This window comes from Schistocerca gregaria, chromosome 1, assembly GCF_023897955.1.
Source record: "Schistocerca gregaria isolate iqSchGreg1 chromosome 1, iqSchGreg1.2, whole genome shotgun sequence".
Taxonomy (NCBI): Eukaryota; Metazoa; Arthropoda; class Insecta; order Orthoptera; family Acrididae; genus Schistocerca; species Schistocerca gregaria.
The window spans coordinates 777,672,257-777,692,358 of NC_064920.1; the positions used below are offsets into that span (position 1 = coordinate 777,672,257).

The 20,102-nt window shown below is 42.1% G+C and overlaps 1 pseudogene; it reads left to right on the top strand.

Moving 5' to 3' along the window:
- The first annotated feature begins 7,043 nt into the window (after nt 1-7,043).
- On the top strand, nt 7,044-7,161 carry LOC126287648 (5S ribosomal RNA; annotated as a pseudogene).
- The last annotated feature ends 12,941 nt before the right edge of the window (nt 7,162-20,102 follow it).

Genomic DNA, 20,102 nt, shown 5'->3' on the forward strand with positions numbered 1-20,102 from the left:
GCATTGTCCTGTTGGAACAGCAAGTTCCCTTGCCGGTCTAGGAATGGTAGAACGATGGGTTCGATGACGGTTTGGATGTACCGTGCACTATTCAGTGTCCCCTCGACGATCACCACAGGTGTACGGCCAGTGTAGGAGATCGCTCCCCACACCATGATGCCGGGTGTTGGCCCTGTGTGCCTCGGTCGTGTGCAGTCCTGATTGTGGCGCTCACCTGCACGGCGCCAAACACGCATACGACCATCATTGGCACCAAGGCAGAAGCGACTCTCATCGCTGAAGACGTCCCTCCATTCACGCCTGTCGCGACACCACTGGAGGCGGGCTGCACGATGTTGGGGCGTGAGCGGAAGCCGGCCTAACGGTGTGCGGGACCGTAGCCCAGCTTCATGGAGACGGTTGCGAATGCTCCTCGCCGATACCCCAGGAGCAACAGTGTCCCTAATTTACTGGGAAGTGGCGGTGCGGTCCCCTACGGCACTGCGTAGGATCCTACGGTCTTGGCGTGCATCCGTGCGTCGGTCGGTCTGGTCCCAGGTCGACGGGCACGTGCACCTTCCGCCGACCACTGGCGACAACATCGATGTACTGTGGAGATCTCACGCCCCACGTGTTGAGCAATTCGGCGGTACGTCCACCCGGCCTCCCACATGCCCACTATACGCCCTCACTCAAAGTCCGTCACCTGCACATACGGTTCACGTCCACGCTGTCGCGGCATGCTACCAGTGTTAAAGACTGCGATGGAGCTCCGTATGCCACGGCAAACTGGCTGACACTGACGGCGGCGGTGCACAAATGCTGCGCAGCTAGCGCCATTCGACGGCCAACACCGCGGTTCCTGGTGTGTCCGCTGTGCCGTGCGTGTGATCATTGCTTGTACAGCCCTCTCGCAGTGTCCGGAGCAAGTATGGTGGGTCTGACACACCGGTGTCAATGTGTTCTTTTTTCATTTCCAGTAGTGTATTTACGTATCCAAACATGGACTGTTCAGTTTGACGTTAGTTGCCTGCCACCTTCACGGTGTTGCAGTTTTAAGGGACAGCAGTTTAAATAAAGGGCACGTAACTGACAAGCGCAATATATTCTTCTGTGAGAACATTCACACTGCTGAATGATAATTTCATAACATCATGACGCAGTAACACACTCAGAGGAATTTTATCAAATTATACACTGTTTCTGAAGAGTAACTGGCTCCCGTGTAGAAAGGAGACCGACGATATACGTGCTCCGTGCTCACACTGTGCGTCACGTCCCTGTGATGCGGGTGAAAACTTTCTAGTCTGCCATATGAGGGTATTCATATGCGTGCAACCCGTGAAATAACCACTTACACAAATCTAGATCATTATATAGGCAAAACGTTTGTGTAAAATATTCTATGCGTACCTTAGCTCTGGCACGCCTGTATTTGCTCGCTTTTAAATAAAACACTCTCTCCGTGTGCTAATTGCGTTACTAGGTTGAGTGGAAATTGTATACGCAAAGTGGATTACCATAGCAAACATCGCCATGCATTGTAATACGAAAGATATATTGGTCTTCGAAAGAAACAAAGCCTAAAAAGTAAATATTTTTATTATTCAATATCCGTATATCAGGAGGACATTTGCGAATCCTTTTGCAGTGGGAAGACTGTGAATCATGTTTCCAGAGTACAAAACATGTATAACAGCTTCAAATTGCTCTTATTGCCATCATTCGTTTAGTATTGTACAGTGTTAAAAGTACTTACACTGAAAGGAAACTCTCTGTAACAACGACTGCTTTATTATGACCCAGTGGAACACGTTAGAGAAACCCTCCTTTGGGATCAAAGATACGATTCGCCGGATAAATCAGCCACAGTGTCCTTAGAGAACTTTCGTCTTCACAGATCAGACATAGAAAAGTTTAATATGATTTTAGTAAACGGCAGGAGAATCCAAGGAAAGGTCCCAGAATTTGGATCGCTTAGTGAAGGTAGTAAAGCACACATAGTATGAGGAACAGAAATTCTGTCGAAACCGGACGTTAATGACAACGAAATTCTAATTTCAGATTGGAATATTTATCGTAAGGCTAGATTAGTTGCCAATGGTGGCGGCGTGTTTATTGCAATAAAGAATTCGATAAAATATAGCGAAGTTATCGTGGACTCCGAAAGTGAATTAATCTGGGTGAAATTAAGCACCAAAGTTCGGTTAAAAATGGTAATCGAATGCTTTTGTAAACCGCCTGGATCAGGAGGTCTGGTGGTAGAGCGCTTCAGACAGAATTAGCAGAATATCTTTATGTATTTTCCTGATCATGTCGTTGTAATAGAGGGTGACTTCAGCTTGCCAATTATAGATTGGGAGTGCCATGATATCAAAACTGGTGCCAGAAACAGAGGTTCGTGTGACATTGTTCTGGATGTCTTGTATGAAATTTACTTTGAGCAGATAGAGAACCAACTCGTGAGGGTAGCGTCTAAGACCTCCTGGCAACAAAGAAACCTGAACCTATCGAATAAGTTAACGTAAATGAAGGTATCAGTGATCGTAAGTCTGTGACAGCATCTACGACAACGGGTCTGACAAAGAATGTTAAGAAAGGTAGGAAGATATTTTTGCTTAGCAAGAGTGACGGGATAGAAGTCTCAGAGTATCTGAGCAGTCAGAAGCAAATATTCTGTGATGAGGGCGAAGATATGGAAAACAAATGGAATCGTGCAAAATTTCCTAGACAAATTTGTTCCGAGTAAGGTATTAAGGGAATGGAATAATAGCTTTGTTAGTTAACGGCTACGTAAACAAAGAGACTTCACCTGAAATTCAAGAGAAGTAAAAACCTAGCTCACAAACAAAAACGAAACGAAGAGAAAATGAGCGTAAGGAGAGCAATGAGAGAAGTGTTCAATGGCTTTGAAAGTAAAACTTTGTCAAGCGATCTGAGTAAAAACCCTAAGAGTTTCGCTCGCAAGTGAAATCAGTAACTGGGCGAAAATCATCTACTGATTCAATTGGCACCGAAACGGAAGATGACAGAGAGGAGGCCGGGCTACTGAATTCGGTCTTCCAAAATAGATTCACTATGGAAGGTCGTAATAAGGTCCCTCCTTTCAATCGTCGAACGAACGTCAATATGGGAGATACGTAAATAAGCGATAGCGGATCAGAAAAACAACTATAATCGCTTAGTAGTGGAAACGCGTCAGGACCAGATGAGATACCTATCATATTCTATAAAGATTATGCGAAAGAACTTGCTCTCCTTCTGGCAGTAATTTATCGTAGTTCGCTTGAGCAACTAAGGGTACCTAGCGACTGGAAGAAAGTGCAGGTCATTCCCGTTTTTAAGAAGGGCCATAGGACGGACGCTCACAGTTATAGACCTATATCGTTGACCTCAATCTATTGTAGAATTATGGAACATGTCTCACGCTCAAGAATTATGACGATCTTGGAGAAGGAAAATCAACATGGATTCCGTAACCAGATATCCTACGAAACTAAGCTCGCTCTGTTTCTCCATGAGATGCTCAGTCTCGTAGAAAATGGCGCTCAGGTTGATGCAACGTTCCTTGAATTGAGGAAGGCATTTGACACCGTCTGGTACTGGCGTTTAGTGAAAAAAATACGAGCTTATCGAGTATCCGAGCAGATTTGTGACTTGAATGAAGACTTCCTCGCAGAAAGAACTCAACACATCACTCTTAACGGAACAAAATCGACAGATGTAAAGATAAATTCCGGTGTACCCAAAGAAGTGTGATAGGACCACTATTGATTACAGTACGTATAATCTAATAGAAAGTGTCGGGTGCTCTCTGAGGCTGTTAGCGATTGTCTATAACAAAACAACAACGCCAGAAGATAGTAACGATTTGCAGAATGACCTCCAGAGAATTGAGGAATGGTGCAGATTCTGGCAGTTGACCCTGAACGTAAATAAAAGTAACATATTGCTCATACATACGAAAATAAATCCACTACTGTATAGCTACACTACTGATGACAAACCTCTGAAAACAATAACTGCCTTAAAATATCTAGGAGTAACTATCCGGAGCGACCTTAAGTGAAATAACCGTATAAAACAATTAGTGGGAAAAGCAGATGCCAGACTCAGATTCAAAAGAAGAATCTTAAGGAAATGTTACTCATCCACGAAGGAATTGGCTGATAATGCGCTTGTTCGACCCATTCTTGAGTATTGTTCATGTATCTTGGATCACTACCAAACAGGACTGATACAAGAGATAGAGAAGATCCAAGGAAGAGCGCCACGTCTCGTCACGGAATCGTTTGGTCGGCCGAGAGCGCTACGGAAATGCTCATCAAACTTCATTGGCAGACGATACAAGAAAGACAGGCGTTGTGCATCACGGAGAGATTTACTATTGAAATTTCGAGAGAGCACTTTCCAGGAGGAGTCGGACAACGTATTACTTCCCCCTACAGACGTCTCGCGTAATGACCATGTGGAAAAAATTCGAGAAATTAAAGCCAATACAGAGGCTTACCGATAATTATTCCTACACCTTTTTCGCAAGTGGAAGAGGGTTGGAAGTCTCAGTTAGTGATACAAAAAGTACCCAATGCGATACACCATTAAGTGGTATGATGTAGATGTAGATATAGATGTATGTGCATTACGATCACAGCCATTAAAAGCATCTTCAGCAGTGAACCAGAAACTGCTTAGTTTCAAGGAGACCAGCGAAAATGAGTCTTTCCGGAGCCGATTTATCACAGGGAATTTGTAATATGTATGTATTTTCATTAATTGAGTACAAATAGTGAAGTAAGTAAGTGTGTTACAAAGGTTAACACTAAATAAGTACAGAGTTAAACATATTTTGAGTAAGTATTTTGTTCTCTTAAAAGTAGTCACTGTACTGCAGTGTTGTGATGCAGTTTACATAATAAACTTGTTGTTGAATGTTTAACCGCCAACTGACACAGTGTTATTTGACGAAGGTTTATATTTCTCATCGGTATATGTTTAAAGCAGAATTTGTTTATGTTTTAAGAAGTATTTAGGGAAGGAACGAGAATGGAACTAGTCGAAACATCAACTTGGATGAATATACAATAGAAAATTTTATATAAATTTCTGGCGCAAGAAGCAACATTATACAATATGTGCGAGTGTGGAAAGAAATATGTGAAGAAAGCTTTTCTCAGCAAAAGATATTTCTTGCTTCAAACATTTACGCCTTTTAAATTCGTACGTTTTGAGTTCAGAGTTGTATGGGAATGTAATACGGATAGGATGTAAAGTAGGACAGAAGTTAACATGGAACTGTTGAAATGTGCCAGCCGCTGTGGCCGAGCGGTTCTAGGCGCTTCAGTCCGGGTGCGCCTGCACGGTAGCTCAGCGTGTTCGGTCAGAAGGCTGGGTGCTCTCTGTAATAAAAAAAAACTGAGTCAAGGAATCGAAGATCAACTTGAACGGATGTTTCCTGACGTCCGCCCAGACCAAACGCAACGAACTATATCGGAAAAAAAAAATCCGGAACCGCGGTGCTGTTACGGTCGCAGGTTCGAATCCTGCCTTGGGCATGGATGTGTGTGATGTCCTTAGGTTAGTTAGGTTTAAGTAGTTCTAAGTTCTAGGGGACTGATGACCTCAGAAGTTAAGTCCCATAGTGCTCATAGCCATTTGAACCATTTTTTGTTGTTGTTGAAATGTGATGCTAGGTGAGGGTACTAAAACTTAAACGGATCAATGAAATACGAAATAACATAAAACATTAAATTTTCAGCTTTGGAGTGGTAATCACATTTTGGTACTTTTATAGATTATTAAATACTGACCACAGATGGAAATTACATATGTAGTTTTTGTGTAAAAAATCCAGTTTAGACAAAAGAGCGGTAAAGTAGGCTTATAATACAGATACGTTTCATTAAGTATTCGCTTCCATTTAACGTGAATTTTTGTTAATACTACGTGATATTTAGTGTGGCAGAGCTATGTGAAGAGAATGGTTAGTATATGTGAAAGTTTAAAGATCCTGTTTGTTGCTAATTATATGTGTGCACCAAGGACTGCATAAGTTTAGGCTTGTTGTGACAGCAACAGTTTATAAATTTTTAATGGAATAAAGTAACGCAGCTGAAATGCAATGTTTCCGCTCTCATTGTTTAAAGCAACGGGACGAATAAGTTGTACGAAAAAGGAAAGAATACGAATGGCTGATGACTCTAATAAAAAAAAAAATATATCTCACTATCACTGTTGCGAATTGTGTTTGTAAAGTGACCAGTTTCGACACTGACAAAAGCAGGACCACGACTCATCTCCTTCTATTAAATTTCAGAATTATTTAATGAACTGTCACAAAGCCAATGGTTGGCTGAGTATGGGAAGAATCTAACTTTTTGAAAATGGCTACAGTTCTGATTGGCCTGTACAAGCGTGTCCAATACTAGCCAATCAGAAACGAGAACGGTAAAGCACTCTAAAGGCTTAGATTGCTTGGTCAGGTACGCTTCTGGAAAGAAGTGGCACGATAGCTTCCGAACAGAACAGATGTGCCTCCTAGTGCTCTGCAAAGTGAAGTAGTATTGCGTATTAAACATCGTATATAGAAAGCTGTTGGTAGAACTGCGGATTTATCAACTAAGTCAGGTTTTTTGTCAATTTCTGTGAGACTTTTAGCGTATTCTTCAGTGTGTGCCGCAAAATCCTAGTGGTGTATTGTATTGACGAATCACAAAGAGTTTGTGGAACAGGGACAATGCTATTTAGTGTGAGAAATAACTACGAATGAATATCTAGTGTACTTAGATTTTGATTTTGGAAGTTTGCACTCATAATCTTCGCACTCATAGGTCTTGGATTTGAAGTGAAGACAGATTGTCAGCGTCAGAAATTATTTAACGTCTTGTCGTGTACGAAGAACTGCGTAAGTTTAGGCTGGATTTGTCAGCGACAATTTGTAAATTTCTAACCGAACAGTATAACGTTAGTCGAAACGCAATGTTTCCGCACTCACTGTAAATAGTGACCTTTTGAACAGTGTAAATGATTTCCAAAATCATTTTTAAAGCGTTATGAAGACATTGTGGGGCAACGGCCTTGCCGCAGTGGATACACCGGTTCCCGTGAGATCACCGAAGTTAAGCGCTGTCGGGCGTGGTCGGCACTAGGATGGGTGACCATCCGGGCCGCCATGAGCTGTTGCCATTTTTCGGGGTGCACTCAGCCTCGTGATGCCAACTGAGGAGCTACTCGACCGAATAGCAGCGGCTTCGGTCAAGAATACCATCTTACGATCGGTAGAGCGGTGTGCTGACCCCACGCCCCTCCTATCCGTATCCTCCACCGTGGATGACACCGCGGTCGGATGGTCCTGGTAGGCCACTCGTGGCCTGAAGACGGGGTGCTTTTTTGTAAAGACGTTGTAGATGCTGCCAGTTTTTTTCGCAGCTGTTTTCGTAACAAATTATCAATTGTTGCTTTCCAAGTTCGAGCTTCTATACGAAATTTATCGAGATAAGGGCACCAATTATTGGTCAACACAGTAGGCAGAAAGACAGGTAGATCGCGAAGGGAAACGCAACCCCGTAAAGTGAACGGAAAACCCACAGGGACATATTTTGAGACGTCACTGATCAGGTAATATAATACCGTAAAAAGGAGCGGGCGAATAAAGTGTAGGAAAAACAAAAGAAAACAAAAGGCTGACGACTCCAATAGGAAAACAATGCGCCTCACTAATACCTCAGTATCACATTCAGTTTTTGTAGCACTGGGATTCCGTTAAATGTTGCCTTACCCAATCATGGCTGAAAATGCGAGGTTTACAGTCTTCTTCAGCATTAAAATCTGTAAAAGTTTTATGCGCTAAAAGCGTATATTTTCATTTCTCATCATAAATGTGAAGCAATATAAAGGCTCATCATATATTCAGAAGAACTAGTGGAGTGTTGCTTTTTCGTTATAACAATATGGCACAACCAAACAATAATTGTATAATTTTGGATTATTTGACCACAGAATCGCAAAAGCGAACGATTCATGAAGCGCGGAATTAGAATTAAGCTCTTTCCCGATTTATCTCAGCTTAAAAAATCCACTGTGCTGACAATAAACGCATTACTCTTTCGGAGCGAAACCTGAAAACATGCGAATTCTGTTGACTCAGTAGCTTATTCCCGCGTCTGTCAGTGTGCTTCAAAGCCGCTCGTTTTTGGGTGCCTGGCCGAATTAATCGTGCCCGGGCATCGCGCTAATTGGAGCCCGGCTCCGCTGCCATTGTCTGCGTGCCTCATAAGGTCTGCCCGCCGCGAGATTCGATCACCCATTATTCAGCTGTTGGTGACGAGCGGCCACCTAACTACACCCATTGTCTCGACGGGCGTATCATCGGCGGCAAGCTAGTCCCATGCCGTGAAACACAACGCAGCTTAGCGGCGTTTTGTTGTGTCTGTAGCTGAAATCCTCTGGCCTGTCACATACGAGGAGCGCTCAATAAGTAATGCAACACATTTTTTTTCTCTGAGAGCAGGTCGGTTTTATTCAGGATTCCAATGCACCACATTATTCCCCGCTCTTTTGGCTACAAAATCCGATTTTTCAACATAATCTCCATTGAATGTGACGACCTTATACCACCTTATGTGGAGACGTTTCTGGAAAACAGACTCAGTGAGACTTCAGAACTGATTGTAGCCTGCAAAAAATGAGTACGAGAGACTGGCATATGAGAGTTATTTTGAGCCCAATTCAGTAGTATCTAATGTGACGTAATCTAAAGTTTTGGTAAAGTAATCTGTTTACAAGTAGCTCTCGAGAGTGAACATTCGGTTACTTTCGGGTGCGATTACATAATATCATCAACCGTTTGGTTGTTATTATTTATAACATTTCCGGCCCTTGCAGCCACGATTACTCGTTTTAAAACTAAAGCACACGATATACGTAACAGGCAGCTGGCGTCATTAGAACGTATTTATCGGTGTACGTCACCAAGCAACGCTGCAGCTGTCGTTTTGTATGCAGCCTGATAAGCGGGAGATCCTGAGATCTAATCCCGTCCCGCCACACATTTCCACTCGGCGCCGATGATCCCGCATAAGGTCCCTATGCTGCCGACATCACTAATTCTTTCCCTGAACTTTCCTTTCTTCCCTCTCCACCTTCAATTTACATAAACAGCAAAATCATATGGAGTGAAGGACCCACCGATAATCGGGTGACAGGTGCTGTGACATCTGACGAAGGAAACTCCCCTCGCACCTCTCTCCGATTTAATGATAAGATGCCCAATGGATAGCCCCTCAAAAACTGAACACAGATGAATCATGAAAACAGACAGAATGTGTGTCTCCCTCGTACCCCATTTTTTCCTCGCAAAATTATGAACTGTCCATCCTGTCATTGGCGTGCCTGTTCGATGAATTCAAATTTGTATATGTGTCGTGGTGTAATGTCCGTCTACAACAGCAATGTGTAAGAAAGGGAGCTCCAGACGCTTGTACCTCCTATTTGTTCCACACAAGTACCACATGTTATGACTCTTGCATTCCATTCTGGAAGTTTTGACTCTCCAATTTGTGGCGAAACAAGCGCTGTATCATTATAGAAATACAGAGGAGAGCGAGTGTGCAGGGACTAAACACAGTTCACTGCTATTTGCGCCACGTCATCATAGCGTGCCTGTGCAGGGCATACAAAATATTGCGCCAAATGTAAGGATGAAATTAAAAATTAATGTAACTTTTCCAAACTTTGCCAATACTTGCTTAAGTATATTAATGTCAAAATTGTTAAATCTTAGAGTGATCAGATGAGCATAATTCAGTAAATACTTTCCTTTAAGTGAAAAACAAGTGGTACTAAATAATAAAGTTAAGAAGTCGAAAATTGTTCAGAATGTGCATATGTATGTCGCAATCAACTTTTACAAGTCTCAACTTGATCGGAGCAATACTTTGATCAAAAACGGCGTTTTTACGAAAAATTAAAGGCGCTAAAATTTACACTCAGAAAGATGAAAAGTCATATGAAGCTTCAGTTTGATATAAAAACATTAACTACGTGCCCCCATTGAACTGCCTTTAATAGTTTTCGAGTAATCTACTGAAAACTAAATTTGGAACAAACACTTCCTTATCTGTTATAGATTATCATTTATATGAACGATACGAAGTTCTGATTACAGAATTTGATTAAATCCATTACACAATAGAGCCATAGCAAATTTTAAGACATTGATGGAAATGACAATCAATGCAGGGTCTTTTAAAAATGTAGTTCAGAGGTCATGTTCTACTGTCGGCTCAGTTCTAAAAACTCTAGCCGGCGAAGTTTAAATGGAGTCGAGTTAAAACTTTTTCTGTCATTAAAGCCAACCTAACTCGATTCCAATAAAAATTACGAAGATTGTACATTAATTCATGACTGAGTTATTAATTAATATGTGCCAAAGAAAGCGGCCATTTAGAACCTGCTACCGAGCCATAGAGAGGATAACGGCAGGTGTTCCCATCGGCCGTCCGTTGCGCCCCTATATAAATACGGCCTGAGAGGCAGTCACATTTCACTCCGCACGCAGCTATCAATCGGTTCGCGTCAGTCAAACGCCGGCTTTCGCGCTGCCTCGGGTGACGTCACAGCCAGTCTGCAACTAAACTCATGTTTTCGATACAGATAGGAAGTGAACTCGCGAGGACTGTGCACCGTCCTGGATCGTTTAGATTTCGCAGAAGTAACTGTTTGTGTGAAGCCCGTAATGTTAACAAAACAGCATGGCAAATGGTGATCTTATTTTCTACTCCTGTGGCGTGCAATTAACTTTCATTATCAGAAGTCATGGTGAAAGACCTTTTAATTGGAACTTACGGTAGAGGTCGCCTGTGGACTGACCATAGTGCTGCTTATGATTGACACATTATTATTATTATTATTATCAAGAAGATTACTATGTTAAGTGTGTGAAAAATTAATTTAATAAATTATTGATCAGTTAGAACTCAAAACATTTATTTATAATCATAGTTCCTGATCCAGTTGCTTAAATAAGAAGAACATTTGTTTCAGTGAGTACCAGAAGAATATGGACTTGCAGACTGGAAACTATGGTCACTATGTTCTCCATTGCTTTCTGGCTGACCACAAAAATAGTTTTCAGTGTCTCCTAAAACGACGGCCCCACTGCCTCACATATTCCATTGTTGTAATATAGTTCACACCTGTTTATTTGTTGTTTTCATTTCTGTGAGAGATCTATGTGGTATCTCGCCTGCTCTCACTACCATCACATTTACTTGCGACGGTAATATATTCTTATCATATCACTCATATTCTATAACCAGTATATAGCATGATAATCGCCAATAAAAATGTTCAAATGTGTGTGAAATCTTATGGGACTTAACTGCTAAGGTCATCAGTCCCTAAGCTTACGAACTACGTAACCTAAATTATCCTAAGGACAAACACACACACCCATGCCCGAGGGAGGACTCGAACCTCCGCCGGGACCAGCCGCACAGTCCATGACTGCAGCGCCTGAAACGGCTCGGCTAATCCCGCGCGGCAATCCCCAATACTATCATAGGAGAACAGACACGTCAACGAATGGATGGAAAGCTCATAATTTTGTGAAAAAAACGAGGAAGGAGGCACGAGGCAGATTTGAAACCAGATTTTTCTGCTTTACATTCCGACACCGTGACCACACAACTAAGACGCCGCAGTTCCAGTGCGCTCGATGTTGCACTTGTTGAAATTGGAGCGTTCACTCTTCCTATTTTGCTTCAAAAATGGTTCAAAGGGCTCTGAGCACTATGGGACTTAACATCTGAGGTCATCAGTGCCCTAGAACGTATAACTACTTAAACCTAACTAACCTAAGGACATCACACACATCCATGCCTGAGGCATGATTCGAACCTGCAACCGTAGCGGTCATGCTGTTCCAGATTGAAGCGCCTAGAACCGCTCGGCCTCACCGGCCGGCTATTTTGCCTTTTTTCTTTTTTTAACAGTTCAGTACACCTTCTTCCTTTTTTCGTGCTTGAAGCCTATTCAGTTTTTGAAGGGTTATCCGTTAGGCCATCTCACCACTAAATCTGATGGGAGTGCGATGGGGAGTTTCTCTTCTTTGGAGGTCATATAGAATATAATGAGTTAATCAAGCACTACAGAATCTGCAGATGAATATTTTCTCCCAAAATACATAGTTATGTAGTATGTATAACACGCCCAACTACGGGATTAAATGCTAAATTTCTACTAAGTCAGTGTTCTGCCTGGGCCCGAATGTCCGAATTACATATGTAATTGGAAAATATTATTGTCTTCAAGCCAACCATGAAGTTGATGGTTGATGCTTTTATCCTTCCTTGACAATTGCGGAGCAACTAGGCCAGCTAGCTGTGCGACGTATTTCAGGAGAAATTGTTCATTTTTCAGAATGAGGTAGTATGAAGAGTTTAAAGAAGAATTTATGGTGATATGATGAATGTAATAAATCCTTTGAAAGAAAGATTTCTATTCCTCATAATGTAATTTCTTCGTCTTGAGAGGTATGGGTGGGGTGAGACGAGCACAATTCCCATTTTTCAGCCAAAAGCATTTTAAAATTCTAAATAGTTTTGACATAGTTTAGTGATAAATTATTTACACCTTTTTAAGCTACTGAAACGCCTATTGTACATACATGGTGTTGGAACGAAACACATTACATTGATAAGTACGCTGTCCTCTGAGTCGCCAGTATATGTTGTTGTCAAACACTTTTCGTGGAGTGAAAAAAAGTTTCAAGAGCTTATAATTAACCCAAAAAGCTCCAGGCGTTTCGGGTATGCTGATGATAAGCAGCGGTTGCCCAAGCGAAGACGTCTGAAGGGGTAGAAGAAAAGCTGTTTTCATCTTTGAATATGCTTGGCTTTTACTGTGGTGTCAATTACCTAAGGCTGAATCCTAACAAGACTCAAGTGTGCACATTTCACTTGCGGAAAAGAGAAGCCTGTCGTGAACTGGACGTCATATGGCAAGATAAAAGACTTCAACATTGCCCAAAACATGTTTATCTCGGTGTTACACCTGACTGTACATTGTTCTTCAAGAAACATTGTTACAACATCAGGCTGAAGTTAAGTGCTAAAACAGTGTTTTGAGGAAGCACCTGGGCAGCTGATCCTCACGCCCAGTGAACTTCTGCTCTTACTTTGTATGTGGAGGCTGCAGAGTACGCCTCACCTGTGTGTAGTACATCTGATGACACAAAGCAGATTGACACTTCTGTCAACGAGACTGTGGCTTCATCCCTAGGACTCAGACAGTTGAGGTACACCGAAGTCTAATTGCAAGACCAGATGCAATAAAAAGCTGGTGCAGGATATCCCCGCAAAGGAAGAGCTAGCTTGAGGAAAAAACCTGCCCTTCCCTGTTTGGAGACGACTAAATCGTCTTAGGGTGGGTGTCCTCCGTTGCAAGACCAACATGCAAAAATGGGGCATCCTTCCAATTGATGGAGACGTGTCCTGCGAGTGCGCAACATCAAAAGGTCCGAACCATTTGCCCGTATACCCTCTAGTAGTAGAATCAGGCAAATCGCAGTATTTGATCGAAGAGTTGCTGCGTTCTGTAAATCCTGGCTGGACACGGAAATGAATGAAGGAGGTCTAGTCCGTAAAATTCAGGGACTTATTTCCTCAAGGCAAATATGGTGTCCATTTACGGCATCCTGAAATTGTGTAAATATCTCTTGCGTTTAAGGTGCCACAGAAGACAGGTTTTCTGTCAGGTCTTAGGCACACGATGTTTGAGGTACGGTGTGGTGGTCCATCGTCCCTTGCATCGATGGCTTGGTCGCTTAGAATACTTTAACTGTTGACATATATGATAAGTTTCCTTTGAGAACAGATACTGGTTCACCAAACAATCGTCGATGTTATTCTGGGTCCATCTAATAACTGCATTTCCTATACAATGTTTAAAAAATTATCTCTCTGATCAACTCATAATATAACACTCTTCTGTCACCAATAACCCTTCATTAATAACTTTTAGAGAAATTCTGTTTTAAATTTGCTTCTGAAGTTTTTTTGCCAAAACTATACGTCTCTGTTGCTGTGCAATCAGCTATTAAGCGACCGCAGTGGACTCATCTTGCAGATAATGTCAAATGTCGGTTTTCTAAATTTTCTGTATAGCATTTCGCTAAAATGACGTCCGTGGATTCCCATTTGAGTTCTCTCTGTTATACTCGCGTCTTGATCGAACCTACGAGCAACAAATCTAGCACCAGGTCGGCGATGAATTGCTTCCATATCTTACTTTAACCGGACTTGGAGTTCTCAGTCACTCGAGCAGTACTGAAGAATGGGTCGTATTGGTGTTCTACACACGGTTTCCTTTACAGATGAACCTCACTTTCCAAAATTCCCCCCCCCCCCCCCCCCCTGAAACTGAAGTCGACCATTCGCTTTCCCTGCTGCCGTCCTTAAGAGCTCGTTCCCTTTCATATCGGTTTCCAACGTTACAGCCAGCTATTTTATCGACGTGACTGTGTCAAGCTGCTCGCTACTAGTGCTGTATTGGAACATTACAGGTTTGTTTTTCCTACACAGGTGCATTACATTACATTTTTGACCGTCCGCTCATTTATGCATACAGAGAATAAGTGCATTGCATTCAAATTGTTCTGAGCCACCCTGAGAATTCCGTTGTCTCTGATGAACAATCGCCTTCGAGAACAACACACTGGGTCCTATTACATATAAGTCTTCGAGCCACTCACATATCTGCGAACCTATTCCATATGCTCGTACCTTAGTTGTCAATCTGCAGTTTGGGACCGCGACAAGCGATTTTCCTGAAATCGAAAAGTAAGGAATCGCCTGCTGCCCTTCATTCATAGTACGCAGGATATCGTGCGAGAAAAGGGAAATCTGAACCCTGTGCTAGCGATAGATTCTAAATCAATGGTGATTTGTGGATAGAAGCTTTTACGTGTCAAGAAACTTTATTATAATGAAACTGAGCATCATCTACATATTCTTCAGCAAACCGAAGTACATTGGTCTGTAACTCTGCGGCTCCTTTAGTTTTCAGGCTTTGAGCACTATGGGACTTAACTTCTGAGGTCATCAGTTCCCTAGAACTTAGAACTACTTAAACCTAACTAACCTAATGACATCACACACATCCATTCCTGAGGCAGGATTCGAACCTGCGACGGTAGCGTGCGGCTCCTTTCCTTTGTCCTTCCTATGTGCAATTTTGCCAGTCACTTGGAACTTTGCGGTCGGCAAGAGATTTGCGACGAATGCAAGCTAAGTATGGGGCAAAAGCCGTAGAGTTGTTGTTGTTGTTGTGGTCTTCAGTCCTGATACTGGTTTGATGCAGCTCTCCATGCAACTCTATCCTGTGCAATCTTCTTCATTTCTCAATATGTACTGCAACCTACATCCTTCTGAATCTGTTTGGTGTATTCATCTCTTGGTCTCCCTCTACGATTTTTACCCTCCACACTGCCCTCCAATACTAAATTGGTGATCCCCTGATGCCTCAGAATATATCCGACCAACCGATCCCTTCTTCTGGTCAAGTTGTGCCACAAATTTATCTTCTCCCGTAGAGCACTCTCTGTAAAACCGAACTGGAATTCCATCTGGATCTGGCGACGTGTTTGTTCTCAAATTCTTCATTTGCTTCAAGGATGTCTATTACTATGCCCTCCATATAGGAGTCTGTGCGACATTCCCGCGTGAATAATTTCTAAACGCGAAATTTAAAACTTTACCTGTCCTTTTGCTGGTCAACGAGTGACTGGACAGAAGCCTTCGACCCAGTGAAAGGGTACAGTACCACCAGACATTGAAAATAGGTACAACATTCTTCGTTATTTTTGTTAGGACAACATATTTTTTGTAATAATAACTCAATTTCACTTAATACACCGAAGCCGGATACCAGTGTAGGAAAGAAGGACAATTTATTTATTTAATTGACCACATGTGCACTCCCAAAAAATAAAATCCCTACATCCAGTTTGGTGAGATCTGTGAAATGAATGAATGTATGGTCGTCTGCTAAGCGCAGCTAGTGAATGTGCAATATATGATCATCTTTGAGACGGTCCTTTGGTCACCTTTGGTTGAACCGAAGAGATGAAATTTACCTGAGCTCTGAGCGCCTGAAATGTGGCTGAACAACACGGTAGCATGGTGCTCCCGCACCTCGGCGGAGGTGCGAGATAACCTGAAGAACGGCCATGTTTCAGCACTCTGACGCTGGATCTTGTTTTGGTAAGACCTGTCTTAGGTGTGCTCCGTAAAGACAAAAAAGTGGAGAAAATGGTATGTGAACCGTATCGTTTTCATCTTTGCCTAGGTGTGATGTGTCATCTTCCGGAGCCTTGGCTTTGCTCTGCCGCGATTGGTCCGTTTGCTTTTAAATTTCGGAGGACGCTGCGTTCTGTGGAGAGACCTGCCGACGACGAGAGTATCGAGTACTGCTGCCGGAGTGAGACGGGGAGTTTAGTTTCCGGTTGTGTGGGAGCGCAATGTTGAGGGAAAGGTGGTATAACTTCCTGTGAACGCACGTGATTGATACGAGCGTGTATACTCGGGACGGCGGCAGTCGTTCTGGACGGGCTGTGTGATACGGAAGCTCGGTGTGGCAACTGTTGACACGGCGTGTCCACGTTGCTGTGGCGGAACTGGGGCGATTGACATAACTCGAGTTGGTGCTGGTTGCAACCTGTCGTCGAATGCTTGTCTGCCTTCTGGACTAACGGTGAGAATTTCTTGACTTGATGTGTCTCACTCAATTTTTGCCCGTCTCGTCGGGTGTGTTTTGCTCTAAGGTCGTGTGCCATGGTGTTTCGCAATTTTAGTAGGCTCGGGCATGCCCGAAATCCCGATTCAATTATCTGCTGTTATATAGTTAAGTTTAACTATCACTAGAAAAGAGTGTTAACTCTGTGCCTTAATAACTGAACCTAAACTATTATCTGTGGTTCAAATTTTATTCTGACCCAAGTGCAATAACGATCTTGTATTTTACAATTTGTTGAGTGGTATTATTATTTAGTACTGGCCGTCACTAAGCGGAAGATTTACAAAGGCCAGTGGGCGTCATTAACAAAATGGTTCAAATGGCTCTGACCACTATGGGACTTAACTTCTGAGGTCATCAGTCCCCTAGAACTTAGAACTAGTTAAACCTAACAACTAACCTAAGGACATGACACACATCCATGCCCGAGGCAGGATTCGAACCTGCGACCGTAGCGGTCACGCGGCTCCAGACTGAAGCGCCTAGAACCGCACGGCCACACCGGCCGCGTCATTAACAGTTCCTGCCTAGATAGGCGTTATATTTTGAACCATGTGTGTCAATGTTTAGTAATTTTTATTTTATGTGTTATAGAGAGTTTCTGTCATGCCCTATGTGGACGATTCGCCACGTTGGTGAAGTTTCTAGTTGTTTTGCTGGTCTGTGCCATATCGCTAAAGCAGGCGGTCCTAGCACAGATGATTGCAAATTTTTCCTAGTGGTGAGGAGCACGGGCTGGTTTTAAGTGCTAACTCACTAACTTCAACCATTCTCAAATATTTATTACTACTGATATTCAGGCCCTTCAGGCCGAGTGGCGACGGCAATACTCCTTTTTGGTTATTAATTTTATCTTGTTAGCTTGTTTACTTAAACCTTTGGTATATCAATTTTTCTTTTGGTCTCCACTGCTCCTTTGGACGAAGTATACTACCTGTTGGTTTTGCATTCTTGTAGCATTATCAAAACAGCATTTGTGGTTATGTTTGATTGGCCCTTCTGGCCGAATGATTAGTCATTCCTTTCAGTAACTTATTGTATTGGTCAATAATTAATCAAAGGTGTTGGGTCTTTTAGACCGTGATTATCTCCTTATGTTGATTCTTAAGGTTGTCATTCTGACATTACAGTTGTGAATTTTCAAAGGCCCTTCAGGCTGGGAGTTTAAAAATTTTTGTTATGTTTTGTGATATATACTTGTACCAGTGAACAAGTGTTTTTAATATTTAATAAAATTAAATTGTTTGAAACTGTAACCTCATTTGGGTCTACGCTTTCACTCCGTGCAGCCTTTGATATCTGCTTACCTTCCGTTTCGGTCACGTTTTCCCATACCACAACGTATCAGTATGCATGTGAAATACTTAAGAGTAGTTGGGAGTAATTATTTCTTTATTTTAGGAACTTTTTGGGGGAGAATTAAATGACAGGCAGGTAATATTAAGTGGATCGTAGTAATCTTTGGAAGTGAACAGCGGTCACAATAAAACCACGTGTAGCAATAAGTTGAAATACTTGTGAGTGCTAGTACTAAGTTGAAATACTTGTGAGTGCTAGTACTAAGTTGAAATACTTGTGAGTGCTAGTACTAAGTTGAAATACTTGTGAGTGCTAGTACTAAGTTGAAATACTTGTGAGTGCTAGTACTAAGTTGAAATACTTGTGAGTGCTAGTACTAAGTTGAAATACTTGTGAGTGCTAGTACTAAGTTGAAATACTTGTGAGTGCTAGTACTAAGTTGAAATACTTGTGAGTGCTAGTACTAAGTTGAAATACTTGTGAGTGCTAGTACTAAGTTGAAATACTTGTGAGTGCTAGTACTAAGTTGAAATACTTGTGAGTGCTAGTACTAAGTTGAAATACTTGTGAGTGCTAGTACTAAGTTGAAATACTTGTGAGTGCTAGTACTAAGTTGAAATACTTGTGAGTGCTAGTACTAAGTTGAAATATTTGTGAGTGCTAAAGTTAAGCTGGATTACTGGCGTGTGTACTATAAGTTGGAAATGTTTAAGCAATGGCCTGTGCAGGGCTTGAAATTAGAGACGAGCACTTCCACGTGGTGAGTACTGTGTGAATCTCAATCTGTGTATGAGACAAAGGATAACGAGGAGTACTCGTCCAAGGTATCAGTTGAGGACTCGCGTGTGTGACAAATATGATCTTAATATTACTTTGCGTGTTATGTTTCCGTGTGACGCTAGATTCAAACTCTAATACTCTGAGAGAGAAGCAAGTTGCGTTAGCGGTCTATCCAGCAACGCCACTTGGCTTTCATTGCACAGAAAGACGTGCATGTATCCTCCAGAGTTCGTAGCAGGAAAGAAAAGTTACGAAGTGGGGCAGTGTGGTGTGAAACTGGGATGAATACTAATTGAAGTGGGAAAGCTGAAAGTGAAGTGATTCTAACATTGTGACTATTCTTTGTGATGTATTCTATGTTGCCAGTGTGATGTATTTCACGTAATGTAAGTATGTGTGGTTTGCATGGGAGAGTAGCAAGATAGGTTCAGAGGCAGTGTGTTATGCATGTTCCTTTTTGTACCGCTCAGTCTGGAGTAAATTGTCGTGATGATGGGTGTGAGAGTCGAAGTGTGAGAACAGCAAAAGATCCACCATCCTATCGACAAAGTGCACTGTAGCGTTAGATAATTACGAGACCATAAGATAGAGAATCACCAATGTAAAGCCATGCCCACTGGGCGGAGTTTCTCATGTGTAATTGTTGTATAAAATGTAATGTTTTTAGATTATCTTTGAATCATAATAGAATTTATCGGAATAACAAAGATAGTGAAAAGAAAAAGATTGGTGGCCTTGTTCTTCGAATAGTGTGTACTCATGACATCCAGAATGCATAATGCGTGCGCCATTCATATTCAGTGCGATGGCCACGTGTTGATCAAAGCCGTTGGGGAAGAAAGAAAATGTGGTTTTGCCAGAGCATAATGAACAATCAGTTCTGTAAATTCTTAATAGTCAGATGTGCGTTATCCGTTTCCGTTGCGTAATATTCTTTATTATTATTTTGAGCTTTTCTTCATTACAGAGGCTTATCTCCAACATAATTTACTTGGAAATTACAATACAAACAATAAACGTTCTTAAACTATATTCTCAAAATATTCCTCCAGGTGTTTCGATCTTGTGTGTCCTCTTCCTCTGCGCCCATTCTCCTCATTGTGTGCTGTACATTTTGGAGCCAGGTGGTCATAGGTCGTCCTCTTTTTCTTCTCCCCTTCGTTTCCCACTCCAGAATCAATTTTGGTATTCTGGTTTTCTCCATTCGTCGTAAATGCCCGTGCCACTGTAATTTCTTCCTATCCATTACGTCA